Genomic DNA, 14,625 nt, shown 5'->3' on the forward strand with positions numbered 1-14,625 from the left:
GATAGGGCTATTAGATTAGGTGTAATTCTTTTTTATTTTTGATAATGTGTTTTTTTATTATTATTATTTTTTTTTATTATTATTAATTTAGTGTTTGTTTTTTTTGTAACTTAGTGTTTGTTTTTTTCTGTATTTTAGTAATTTGTAATAAGGTTTAATAGTATATTTAAATAATTTGCGTAGGGTTAGGGTTTTTTAATATGTAATTTAGTTAATTTAATTGGTAGTTTAATTTAATTGTAGTATAATAGTTAGGGTAGTTTAATTAATATTTTAATTTAGTTTATTTTAATTCTACATGTAAGTTTAAATTTATTTGAAGATAGGGTTGTTGTAATTTTAATTTAAAGTTAGCGGGTTGTTAGGTTTAGGGGTTAATAGCTTAATTTAATTTATGGTGATGTGGGGGGCTGATGGTTTAGGGGTTAATAGTTTTAGTTAGTGGTGGTGATGTGAAAGGCCAGAGGTTTAGGGGTTAATACATTTATTTAGTGGCGGTGGTGTCGGGGAGCAGTGGGATAGGGGTTAATAACTTTATTTAGGTTGCAGCGGGGTCGGGGAGCGGTGGAATAGGGGTTAATAACTTTATTTAGGTTGCGGCGGGGTCGGGGAGCGGCGGGATAGGGGTTAAACATTTTAGTATAGTGGCGGCATTTAGTGAAAGGGTATAAATAAAGTTTGGAAAAAGCCGAATAGACGCGAGATCGATGACTGCTAGTTAACAACAGTCCGATGCTCATCGCCCCGTACTTGGTGCGCGTCTTTATGCAGGCTTTTTTCATAACTAAGGAGAGCGTATTGAGATACGCGGCGGCGATATTAGGCGAGCGTATATTGGTGCCGGCGAACGCAACAAATTTGAGGCTTTGATAAATATCCCCCTTAGTGTTCTGTTTGTATATGCTAATTTGGAAATTTATTGGTTTTAAATTTAGATCACAAGAAAATCATCACTGAGAATAACAAATATAGGCTCTGGCTAATGTATATATTTTATATGATAATATCATAAAATCAGTAAAAGAAAAATACCCACATTGTCACATAAAGAATTGGTAAAGATGCTACTGCTTGTGTAATTTCAATTATGAAGGAAAATATGAGCTTGTGCAACAATCGTTTGGACTAATATCCTTGTGCTAGGTGAGGTTTTTTTGGGCTTTTTTTTTTAAATAAGGCCACTGCACATTTGTAGATCTCTTGTCTCCACTAGCTGAGGGAAATGAGAGATCACAAAACAGTCTGGTTATTTCTGCCCAATAATCCTAATACAGAAATACACACATATTGTGTTTTGATATAAACGTCCTTATAGTATTTATATTTTTCAAATGCAAGCACGCTATTTAATAGCATGAAACTTCTCAGATATATTCATGTTTAGCAAATGGATCAGTTCAAAGTAACAGTGGATTGAGAACGAGCTACAGTACAGGCAGCTACCAGCAGGTGGAGCACTACCCTCTTGTATGGGATCCATCTGAGAGTGTGCCAGAGAGTAGGAGTGAAGATTGATCAATGCGAGGACTCACTGCACTGCCCGATATTACTGTTTACCCTCCCTGTTAGGGGCACGACCAATCCCTTTCTTAGCAGAATCACATTGAATCTTATCCCCTATCTGGCAGATACACCTTTAATTTCTTTATTTATTTGGCACTTGCACTAATTCTATCCCCCTCCTCGCCAGATACTGTCTTTTTTACCTTCTATGGCAAACTGGATCTCTCCTCCTCAGGCTTCAACAATACACAGTGGGTCCTTGGCGTTCTCTGACAACTATATGCTTTGTACCTTTAACCTGCTCTGGATCTCTGACTTTTGGCACACTGGATTTCAGACACTGGCACATACTGGATTTCCCTAATACATAATGGATATCTCCCACCATGGCACATATGCTGGCTGACAAACCGAACCCCTGAGTTCTGTTTTACATTTTGTCTCTGATCTGTGTCACACTGTATATCATTGGCAGACTGTCACACGTCCTTTTATGGCATAATGTGGATTTCTAATCATACATTTTAGTTCATATATACTGGATATGTAGCTGTATATGAGAAACTGGTGAGAAAAAAGCCACTTAATTTTGAGGGTTGTTCAGCAGCCTCTAGCTGAGTTACTGGATATCCCACAGACTACCTGGTGCCTTCTCTGTTCCAGATAGACCATTCTCAGGATTAGGTCCACAGTGCATAACGGAACCAAAGAGGAACACTGGTGCACCACGTTACCAGGGCAGGTCAGGTGAGTCCCTTCTGTTTGGCACATTGGATTCTGAAGATGCTAGGGCTATTTAGTATCACATACCTAAATTCAAAAAGCCATATATAATATAGGAATAGTGATACACACACACACACACACACACACACACACACACACACACACACACACACACACACACATATTATAAACACATACACACACACACACACACACACACACACATATTATAAACACATACACACACACACACACACATATTATAAACACATACACACACACACATATTATAAACACATACACACACACACACACACACACATATATATATATACACACACACACACACACATATATATAAAACCTAAATAAAGTAACATATACAGACATACTGCTGACATGTCTGTATAAAGTCCTATACTACACTTATGTCTGTAATGTAGCTATTTTCACTGGTAGTTTTCTGTATAGACAAATACACTCATGCAGATAACATAACGCACATGCTTTGTATCTATAGTGACACATACAGGCAGATGTGCTGCTCTGTACACAAATAGCTTAATACACAGACTCTTTCTTACAGGCGCAGGATATAACAATCCTTTAGGGAAACGGACACCTGCTGCTGGGACCGGGTTACAAACCGTGCTAAGACCCTCCAATCAAGAGCCTGGACCCCTTTCTCTTCACAGCCAATTAACTCTGGGAATAATGGCGAGCTGGGATAGCTATGGGTAATAAATCATTTTATAAATACTGACTGGATCAATTTGGGATAAAATGCTAAAATATGCAAATGAACTTCTATGTGAATTGACTTGCCCTTATAGAGTATACATATAGTACAAAACCAATAATCATTTGCTTTAGGGGTACAATATATTCTGTAGCTTAATATTATTATTATTTACTTTGATATATTAATGTATGGTTAAAAAACTAAATAAAAAAATAATATATATAAATAAAATGTTCAGTGGGAAGTTAAGTTATGCAGTATTAAAATAGACAATTATTACAGTATATTGTAGATCAGTACATAAATTCCTCAGCCCCTCTGGATTCTACAACAGATATTTAAAATGTGCTAACATATATATTTTACTATCTGGGTTAATGTAATAACACTACCCTGATGTCGTTTTCTCTACTTAGTTTCGCAGTAATCACTTGATTGCTTGGCTCTCCTTGTTGGCAATAAATTCTTGGCGTCCTTGTTTAATCAAGCATCATTGTATAGCTTTTTCATCAGCTGTTCTCAGTGTTGGAATTGCATTACATACCTGAAGTAGCCTAGAGCATGAGTATTCTTTATCTATTTCAGTTAGCTTTAATAAGATAGTGTCTTTCATTATACATTATTTATGGTTTTACTTCAGAGAATGGTGTGTGTGTGTGGTGTGTGTCTATATATCTTGCTGTAACATGTAGAATAGTCAAGCAAATTATTTATGGTCCTGAATTCATATTTAATAAAATTAGATTTTACCTCAGTGTTATATTAATAAATCTTTTCTGTATACATGTTGATTTCAAAGTATTATTTAATTGGTTTAAGCATAATAATTGTATTGCATTTTTTTTTGTCAAACAATATACCTGGATATTATTACAATTTATCCCTCATTCCAATATTAGTTTGGTTTGTCAGCTACTTTATTTAAAATACAAATTAATGCTAAGTGATATCTCTGTGTATATATTAAACAAACAGCAATCATCTCCTTAAGTTTAAATTTATTAATGATTACTTGCACTAAAGGTTTTAGCAATTTTCATATATTTAAGGGTTCATATAGAATCCATATGAAAAATAATGTGACAATTCTAATGATAATTCCTATTATCAGAACAATATGATAGCTAGCAATAAATAATATATCTCTTTACATTTGTATCACTTATATTTTCATTTGCATTGTGTCATAGCATTACTAGTTAGAAATATTCAAATGCAATGATTGCAAAGCTGATTATATTTATAATGTTAGCATAGATATATATTCCTTAATAAAATATAGTTCATTCTTTTATTTTAGTTTGACAGATTGTTTTGTGACCAAAGCTTGCCCCATATTTCTCTACATTTCTGAAGTCTAAAAGGATCTTTAAATTGAGCTAATCTATCATAACATTTCCATAGGTTTTTTTATATAGAGAGAAAAAAAAGAGTGTGAGAGGGAGAGCAGATAGGAGTGTGATAGATTGTAGGGAGAGGGAGGGATATATAAGGAAGAGAGAGTAATAAAGAATAGAAAGGTATGTGAAAAAGGGAGTAGAGGGGGTCTAACGGAATTGGCAATGTGAAAAAGGAAGTTGGGGGTGAGTGACAGAGGATCAGGGAGAATGTGTGGGAAACGAAGAAGAGTATAAAGCAGGGGAGGGGTGTGAGATATAAAGTAGGAGGAGGGGTGTGAGATATAAAGTAGGGGAGGGGTGTGAGGTATAAAGTAGGAGGAGGGGTGTGAGATATAAAGTAGGGGAGGGGTGTGAGGTATAAAGTAGGGGAGGGGTGTGAGATATAAAGTAGGGGGATGGGTGTGAGATATAAAGTAGAGAGAGGGATATGAGATATAAAGTAGGGGAGGGGTTTAAGATATAAAGTGGGGGGTTGAGATATAAAGTAGGGGAGCATGTGAGATATAAAGTAGGGAGAGGGGTGTGAGATATAAAGTAGGGGGAGGGGTGTGAGATATAAAGTAGGGGGAGGGTGTGAGAGATATAAAGTAGGGGAGGGGTGTGAGATATAAAGTATGGAGGGTGTGTGAGATATAAAGTAGGGGAGGGTTGTGAGATATAAATTAGGGGGAGGGGTGTGGGAAACGAAGAAGAGTATAAAGCAGGGGAGGGGTGTGAGATATAAAGTAGGAGGAGGGGTGTGAGATATAAAGTAGGGGAGGGGTGTGAGGTATAAAGTAGGAGGAGGGGTGTGAGATATAAAGTAGGGGAGGGGTGTGAGGTATAAAGTAGGGGAGGGGTGTGAGATATAAAGTAGGGGGATGGGTGTGAGATATAAAGTAGAGAGAGGGATATGAGATATAAAGTAGGGGAGGGGTGTAAGATATAAAGTGGGGGGTTGAGATATAAAGTAGGGAGGGGGTGTGAGATATAAAGTAGGGGGAGGGGTGTGAGATATAAAGTATGGAGGGTGTGTGAGATATAAAGTAGGGGAGGGTTGTGAGATATAAATTAGGGGGAGGGGTGTGAGATATAAAGTAGGGGGAGGGGTGTAAGATATAAAGTGGGGGGTTGAGATATAAAGTAGGGAGGGGGTGTGAGATATAAAGTAGGGGGAGGGGTGTGAGATATAAAGTAGGGGGAAGGGTGTGAGATATAAAGTAGGGGAGGGGTGTGAGATATAAAGTGGGGGGTTGAGATATAAAATAGGGGAGCATGTGAGATATAAAGTAGGGAGAGGGGTGTGAGATATAAAGTAGGGGGAGGGGTGTGAGATATAAAGTAGGGGGAGGGTGTGAAAGATATAAAGTAGGGGAGGGGTGTGAGATATAAAGTATGGAGTATGTGGGAGATATAAAGTAGGGGGAGGGTTGTGATATATAAATTAGGGGGAGGGGTGTGAGATATAAAGTAGGGGGAGGGGTGTAAGATATAAAGTGGGGGGTTGAGATATAAAGTAGGGAGGGGGTGTGAGATATAAAGTAGGGGGAGGGGTGTGAGATATAAAGTAGGGGGAGGGGTGTGAGATATAAAGTAGGGGGAGGGGTGTGAGATAAAGTAGGGGAGGGTGTGAGATATAAAGTGGGGGGTTGAGATATAAAGTAGGGGAGCATGTGAGATATAAAGTAGGGAGAGGGGTGTGAGACATAAAGTAGGGGGAGGGGTGTGAGATATAAAGTAGGGGAAGGGTGTGAGAGATATAAAGTAGGGGAGGGGTGTGAGATATAAAGTATGGAGGGTGTGTGAGATATAAAGTAGGGGGAGGGTTGTGAGATATAAATTAGGGGGAGGGGTGTGAGATATAAAGTAGGGGGAGAGGTGTAAGATATAAAGTGGGGGGTTGAGATATAAAATAGGGAGGGGGTGTGAGATATAAAGTAGGGGGGGGGGGTGAGATATAAAGTAGGGGGAGTGGTGTGAGATATAAAGTAGGGGGAGTGGTGTGAGATATAAAGTAGGGGGAGGGTGAGATATAAAGTAGGGGGTGTGTGTGAAATATAAAGTAGGGAGAGGGGTGTTTGATATAAAGAAGGGGGAGAGGTGTGAGATATAAAGTAGGGGGAGGGTGTGTGAGATATAAAGTTGGGGGAGGGGTGTGAGATATAAAGTAGGGAGAGGGGTGTGAGATATAAATTAGGGGGAGGGGTGTGAGATATAAAGTAGGGGGAGGGGTGTAAGATATAAAGTGGGGGGTGTAAGATATAAAGTAGGGATGGGGTGTGAGATATAAAGTAGGGGGAGGGGTGTGAGATATAAAGTAGGGAGGGGTGTTAGATATAAAGTAGGGCGAGGGGTGTGAGATATAAAGTAGGCAAAAAAAAAAGAAGGGTTTTGATAAAAGAGGAAGAAAGAGTGTGAGAGAAAGAAAAGGGAGAAAGTGAGATAAAGGAGATAGAGAAAAAGCAAAAGGATTTGAAAAAGGTGTGAGAGAATGTGATTAAGGTGTGAGAGCAGGGCCAGACACTGTTCTACCTAGATCCAAGAATTAAATGACGCTCCCTAACTCTCCATCTATTAGACTCTAAACCTAAATGTAGTCAACAGGATGTAATGGGACACAGAAGGTGCTTCCTATTGCAGCAAAGACAGGACCAAACTCGATAAAGTAAACACACAAACATTGTTATACTCACAAGAAGAGCGGCACTGCAATGCGCCTATAGAATCAGGCTGGGAGCTTATAGTGTATAAAACCCACTGCTCCTCTGGATTATTTAGATAAGAGTCAATTGTACAGCAATTCAAAATTGATAACATGTTAAAAACCAGCAAGATGAAAAAATCAATGGAACATATAGAGACCCCTGAGCAGCAGAACCACAACACGTTTCTCAGCTGTATAAGCTACTTCCTCAGGTGTGTCAGGATGTAATGGCAGATGTGAAAAGGAGCGGGACAGGTATGTGGAGTAAAGACAGAAGTAAAATGAGAGCATGGGTAAAAATAGAGGAAGATCAGATACAAAGTAGAAGGGGATACAAGGAAGGATGAAGAGACACATTAGAAATAGAGAAAACAGGGAGTTTTTATATTTTATCCAATTGAATGAACACAATCGTTATTTCTATGTAAATAATAATATTTATGTAAAATAAAAAAACAAGTGAAGAACAATTAAACAGTAACATAACAGGAAGGTATGGTAGAAATAATGGAATGGACAGGGAGTGAAAATAAAAGACAAGGACTGCGTGATGTGAAAAAAATAATGGAAAGGGCTAGTGAAGGGCATGAAGGGAGAGGCACTACATGGAGAGCTGATGGGGAGCACAAGGGAGATTGCCTGGGGAGGCTGATTGGGAGAGCAAGGGAGATTGCCTGGGGAGGCTGATGGAGGGAGGAAGGGGAATTGCCTGGGGAGGCTGATGGAGAGAGGAAGGGATATTGCATGGGGAGGCTGATGGAGAGAGGAAGGGATATTCCCTGGGGAGGCTGATAGAGAGGAAGGGAGATTGCCTAGGAAGGCTGATGGAGAGAGGAAGGGAGATTGCCTGGGGAGACTGATGGAGAGAGGCAGGGAGATTGCTTGGGGAGGCTAATGGAGAGAAGGAGAGGGATTTCCTGGGGAGGCTGATGGAGAGAAGGAGGGAGATTGCCTGGGGAGACTAATGGAGAGAGGAAGGGAGATTGCCTGGGGAGGCTGATGGACAGAGGAAGGGAGATTGCCTGGGGAGGCTGATGGAGAGAGGAAGGGAGATTGCCTGGGGAGGCTGATGGAGAGAGGAAGAGAGATTGCCTGGGGAGGCTGATGGAGAATGGAAGGGAGATTGCCTGGGGAGGCTTATGGACAGAGGAAGGGAGATTGCCTGGGGAGGTTGATGGACAGAGGAAGGGAGATTGCCTGGGGAGGCTGATGGATAGCTAATAGAGAGAGGAAGGGAGATTACCTGGGGAGGCTGATGGAGAGATGAAGGGAGATTGCCTTGGGAGGCTCTTGAAAAGCTAATGGAGAGAGGAAGGGAGATTGATTGGAGAGGTTGACTGAGAGAGGAAGGAAGATTGCCTGGGGAGGCTAATGGAAAGAAGAAGGGAGATTGCCTGGAGAGGGGGCTGATGGAGAGAGGAAGGGAGATTGCCTGGGGGGGCTGTTGGAGAGAGGAAGGGAGATTGCCTGGGGATACTGATGGAGAGCTAATGGAAAGAGGAAGGGGGATTACTTGGGGAGGCTAATGTAGAGAGGAAGGGAGATTTTCTGGGGAGGCTGATGGAGAGAGGACGGGAGATTGCCAGGGGAGGCTGATGGAGAGAGGAAGGGAGATTGCCTGGGGAGGCTGATGGAGAGAGGAAGGGAGATTGCCTGGGGAGGCTGATGGAGTGAGGAAGTAAGATTACTATGTGAGGCTGATGAAGAGAGGAAGTGAGATTGATTGGGGGGGGCTGATGGAGAGAGGAAGTTAGATTACCTGGGGAGGCTGATGGGGAGACGAAGTGAGATTGCTTGGGGAGGCTGATGAAGAGAGGAAGGGAGATTGCCTGGGGAGGCTGATGGAGGGAGGAAGGGGAATTGTCTGGGGAGGCTGATGGAGGGAGGAAGGGGAATTGCCTGGGGAGGCTGATGGAGAGACGAAGTGAGATTGCTTGGGGAGGCTGATGAAGAGAGGAAGGGAGATTGCCTGGGGAGGCTGATGGATTGAGGAAGGGGTATTGTCTGGGGAGGCTTATGGAGAGAGGAAGGGAGATTGCCTGGGGAGGCTGATGGAGAGTGGAAGGGAGATTGCCTGGGGAGGCTGATAGAGAGGAAGGAAGATTGCCTGGGGAGGCTAATGGAGAGAGGAAGGGAGATTGGCTGGGGAGGCTGATGGAGAGTGGAAGGGAGATTGCCTGGGGAGGCTGATAGAGAGGAAGGAAGATTGCCTGGGGAGGCTAATGGAGAGAGGAAGGGAGATTGGCTGTGGAGGCTGATGGAGAGAGGAATGGAGATTGCCTGGGGAAGTTGATAGAGAGAGGAAGGGAGATTGCCTGGGGAGGCTAATGGAGAGAGGAAGGGAGATTGACTGTGGAGGCTGATGGAGAGAGGAATGGAGATTGCCTGGGGAGAATGACGTGGAGGCTGCTGAAGAGAGTAAGGAAGATTGCCTGGGGAAGCTGATGGAGAGAGGAAGGGAAATTGCATGGGGAGACTGATGGAGAGTGGAAGGGAGATTGCCTGGGGAGGCTGATGGAGAGAGAAAGGGAGATTGCCTGGGGAGGCTGATGGAGAGAGGAAGGGAGATTGCCTAGGGAGGCTGATGGAGAGAGGAAGGGAGATTGCCTGGGGAGGCTGATGGAGAGAGTAAGGGAGATTCCCTGGGGAGGCTGATGGATAGCTAATAGAGAGAGGAAGGGAGATTACCTGGGGAGTCTGATGGAGAGAGGAAGGGTGATTTCCTGGGGAGGCTGATGAACAGAGGAAGGGAGATTTCCTGGGGAGGCTGATGGATAGCTAATAGAGAGAGGAAGGGAGATTACCTGGGGAGTCTGATGGAGAGAGGAAGGGAGATTACCTGGGGAAGCTGATGGAGAGATGAAGGGAGATTGCCTTGGGAGGCTCTTGGAAAGCTAATGGAGAGAGGAAGGGAGATTGCCTGGGGAGGCTGACTGAGAGAGGAAGGAAGATTGCCTGGGGAGGCTAATGGAAAGAAGAAGAGAGATTTCCGGGGGGGGGGGGGTTGATGGAGAGAGGGATGGGATTGCCTGGGGGGAGCTGATGTAGAGAGGAAGGGAGATTGCCTGGGGATGCTGATGGAGAGAGGAAGGGAGATTGCATGGGGAGACTGATGGAGAGTGGAAGGGAGATTGCCTGGGGAGGCTGATGGAGAGAGAAAGGGAGATTGCCTGGGGAGGCTGATGGAGAGAGGAAGGGAGATTGCATAGGGAGGCTGATGGAGAGAGGAAGGGAGATTGCCTGGGGAGGCTGATGGAGAGAGTAAGGGAGATTTCCTTGGGAGGCTGATGGATAGCTAATAGAGAGAGGAAGGGAGATTACCTGGGGAGGCTGATGGAGAGAGGAAGGGCGATTTCCTGGGGAGGCTGATGAACAGAGGAAGGGAGATTTCCTGGGGAGGCTGATGGATAGCTAATAGAGAGAGGAAGGGAGATTACCTGGGGAGGCTGATGGAGAGATGAAGGGAGATTGCCTTGGGAGGCTCTTGGAAAGCTAATGGAGAGAGGAAGGGAGATTGCCTGGGGAGGCTGACTGAGAGAGGAAGGAAGATTGCCTGGGGATGCTAATGGAAAGAAGAATGGAGATTTCCGGGGGGGGGGGGGGGGCTGATGGAGAGAGGGATGGGATTGCCTGGGGGGAGCTGATGTAGAGAGGAAGGGAGATTGCCTGGGGATGCTGATGGAGAGTTAATGGAGAGAGGAAGGGGGATTACCTGGAGAGGCTGATGGAGAAAGGAAGGGAGATTTCCTGGAGAGGCTGATGGAGAGAGGAAGGGAGAATGCCTGGGGAGGCTGATGGAGAGAGGAAGGGAGATTGCCTGGGGAGGCTGATGGAGAGAGGAAGTGAGATTGCCTGGGGAGGCTAACGGAGAGAGGAAGGGAGATTGGCTGTGGAGGCTGATGGAGAGAGGAACGGAGATTGCCTGGGGAGACTGACATGGAGGCTGATAAAGAGAGGAAGGGAGATTGCCTGGGGAAGCTGATGGAGAGAGAAAGGGAGATTGCCTGGGGAGGCTGATGGAGAGTGGAAGGGAGATTGCCTAGGAAGGCTGATGGAGAGAGAAAGGGAGATTGCCTGGGGAGGCTGATGGAGAGTGGAAGGGAGATTGACTGGGGAGGCTGATGGAGAGAGAAAAGGAGATTGCCTGGGGAGGCTGATGGAGAGAGGAAGGGAGATTGCCTGGGGAGGCTGAAGGAGAGCTAATAGAGTAAGGAAGGGAGATTTTCTGGGGAGGCTGATCAAGAGATAAAGGGAGATTGCCTTGGGAGGCTGATGCAGAGGTAATGGAGAGAAAAAGGGAGATTGCCTGGGGAGGCTAATGGGGAGTTTATAGAGAGCGGAAGGGAGATTGCCTGGGGAGGCTAATGGAGAGAGTAAAGGAGATTGCCTGGGTGGTGGGGGCTGATGGAGAGAGGAAGGAAGATTGCCTGGGGAGGCTAATGGAGAGAGGAAAGGAGATTGCCTGGGGTTGGGGGCTGATGGAGAGAGGAAGGGAGATTGCCGGGGGGGGGGCTGATGGAGAGAGGAAGAGAGATTGCCTGGGGAGGCTAATGGAAAGAAGACGGGAGATTGCTGGGGGGGTGATGGAGAGAGGAAGGGAGATTGCCTGGTGGGGGAGCTGATGTAGAGAGGAAGGGAGATTTCCTGGGGAGGCTGATGGAGAGAGGAAGGGAGATTGCCTGGGGAGGCTGATGGAGAGAGGAAGGGAGATTGCCTGGGGAGGCTGATGGAGAGAGGAAGGGAGATTGCCTGGAGAGGCTAATGGAGAGAGGAAGGAATATTGGCTGGCTGTGGAGGCTGATGGAGAGTGGAAGGGAGATTGCCTGGGGAGGCTGATGGAGAGAGAAAGGGAGATTGCCTCGGGAGGCTGATGGAGAGAGGAAGGGAGATTGCCTGGGGAGGCTGATGGAGAGAGGAAGGGAGATTGCCTGGGGAGGCTGATGAAGAGAGGAAGGGAGATTGCCTGGGGAAGCTGATGGAGAGAGGAAGGGAGATTGCCTGGGGAGGCTGATGGAGAGTGGAAGGGAGATTGCCTGGGGAGGCTGATGGAGAGAGAAGGGGAGATTGCCTCAGGAGGCTGATGGAGAGTGGAAGGGAGATTGCCTGGGGTGGCTGATGGAGAGCTAATAGAGTAAGGAAGGGAGATTACCTGGGGAGGCTGATGGAGAGATAAAGGGAGATTGCCTTGGGAGGCTGAAGCAGAGGTAATGGAGAGAAAAAGGGAGATTGCCTATGGAGGCTGATGGAGAGTTGATAGAGAGCGGAAGGGAGATTTCCTGAGGAGGCTGATGGAGAGATGAAGGAAGATTGCCTGGGGAGGCTCATGGAGAGAGGAAGGAAGATTGCCTGTGGAGGCTAATGGAGAAAGGAAAGGAGAATGCCTGGGGGGTGGGGGCTGATGGAGAGAGGAAGGGAGATTGCCTGGGGAGGCTGATGGAGAGTTAATGGAGAGAGGAAGTGAGATTACCTGGGGAGGCTAATGGAGAGAGGAAGGGAGATTGCCTGGGGAGGCTGATAAAGAGAGTAAGGGAGGTTGCCTGGGGAGGCTGAAGGAGAGAGGAAGGGAGATTGCCTGGGGAGGCTGATGGAGAGAGGATGTGAGATAGCCTGGGGAGGCTGATGGAGAGAGAAAGGGAGATTGCCTGGGGAGGCTGATGGAGAGAGGAAGGGGGATTGCCTGGGGAGGCTGATGGAGAGAGGATGTGAGATAGCCTGGGGAGGCTGATGGAGAGAGAAAGGGAGATTGCCTGGGGAGGCTGAAGGAGAGGAAGGGAGATTGCCTGGTGAGGCTGATGGAGCGAGTAAGAGAGATTGCCTGGAGAGGCTGATAAAGAGAAAAAGAAAGATTGCCTGGGGAGGCTGATGGAGAGAGGAAGGGAGATTGCCTGTGGAGGCTGACGAGGAGGCTGATGAAGTGAGGAAGGGAGATTTCCTGGGGAGGTTGATGTAGAGAGGGAGATTGCCTGGGGAGGCTGATGGATAGAGGAAGGGAGATTGCCTGGGGAGGCTGATGGAGAGCTGTTGGATAGAGGAAGGGAGGTTGCCTGGGTAGGATGATGGAGAAAGGAAGTAAGATTGTCTGGGGAGGCAGAAGGTGAGATAAAGGGAGATTGCCTGGGGAGGCTGATGGAGAGAGTAAAGGAGATTGCCTGGGAGGTTGATGGAGAGAGGAAGGGAGATTGCCTGGGGAGGCTGATGGAGAGAGGAAGGTAGATTGCCTGGGGAGGCTGATGGAGAGAGGAAAGGAGATTGCCTGGGGAGGCTGATGAAGAGAGGAAGGAAGATTGCCTGGGGAGGCTGAAGGAGAGAGGAAGGGAGTTTGCCTAGGGAGGCTGATGGAGAGAGGAAGGGAGATTGCGTGGGGAAGCTGATGGAGGGATGTTGCTGAGGAAAATATAAAGGAGCAAATGTCAATGTTGCAGACACACAAATTTACATCCTGCAATATTTGTATACGGTGTCATGGCATTTTTGAAATAAACGAGAATAAAAGTTACCCAGATGTAACTTTAATGGTGATTTCCTGTAGAAAACCATTAGATTAGTTTTTTTTCTAAAGGATTGTGATTGACCACTTGGTTTTAAACATAAAAAAAAAAGTTTTTTTTTTTTAACTGTCATGAAATATAAAGAAATCTTTTTTTTTTTTGTAGGAGGGGGTATCAGGGGTTTATCAATTTAATACATAGTTTCAGTATTGCCCAAATGTATTTCTCTAAACCTGGCTTATAATGGTTTAAGAGACCCCATATTCTCAGTGTATACTATGTAATGCCTTGATGCTAATGTACTCTTGTGAAAGAGGAAATTTTCCTTTTTTTTCAAATGAGAGGCTTCATGGAAGAATGGATTGATTTTGGCCACAAAAAGAGGCAAATGTTCAATACTTTTACAGATTTAGGGCTAGATTACAAGTGGAGCACTAATTTATCACGCACTCTTAAATGGGAAAATTACAAGTGGCTGGTTATTGCTACCCCAAGCTTGTGGTAGCAATCATCACTCTGAAAACTAACCAGAGATCAGATCACTGGTTCATTTTCAAAATGTGCCCCAAATGCCCCCAAAATACAGTGTAGTTTAGTTATTAATAAAAACAAATAAAAATGTAGCTTTTTTTTTTTTTTTTTTTTTAAATAACTGCAAGAAGCAGTTATTAGGGGTTATAGTGAGTGGGTATAGAAAAGTGGTTTTACATTGCAGTCTATGGGGACTGTGTGTTCCTTGTAAATAAATATGTATATATTTATATACAGTACATATATATTTACTGTATGCGTTAATATGTGTATATACACATAAAAACACATAAATATATAAAGTATGTATATATTCAAATACATATATATTTCAATTTGCTGCCCATCGCTGCGCAACTTACCCCCTTCACTGAGCTGAGGTTCTCATGCTGTTTCTCACAGCATGAGAACGAGGCTCCCATTGGAATCTATTGAAGCGCGCTCTTGTAAGCGCAAAGCTTCTGTACAATGCGAATGCGAGGTCGCGTTCTCATTGCTCCTAACTTTTAATACCACTGAACATTTGTGTAAGTTGGTATTACTGAGTTGAAC

General features: G+C 44.8%; 1 protein-coding gene across 1 annotated transcript in view; it reads left to right on the forward strand.

The window, feature by feature from the left end:
- The first annotated feature begins 1,526 nt into the window (after positions 1-1,526).
- MID2 (midline 2) overlaps positions 1,527-14,625 on the forward strand; it is a 563,817-nt gene continuing 550,718 nt past the window's right edge. The window contains exons 1-2 of the mRNA XM_053698987.1: positions 1,527-2,250; positions 2,816-2,966. The gene's annotated coding sequence lies outside the window, so the exon portion shown is untranslated. The remainder of the gene's footprint in view (positions 2,251-2,815; positions 2,967-14,625) is intronic.

This window comes from Bombina bombina, chromosome 1 (assembly GCF_027579735.1).
Source record: "Bombina bombina isolate aBomBom1 chromosome 1, aBomBom1.pri, whole genome shotgun sequence".
Taxonomy (NCBI): domain Eukaryota; kingdom Metazoa; phylum Chordata; class Amphibia; order Anura; family Bombinatoridae; genus Bombina; species Bombina bombina.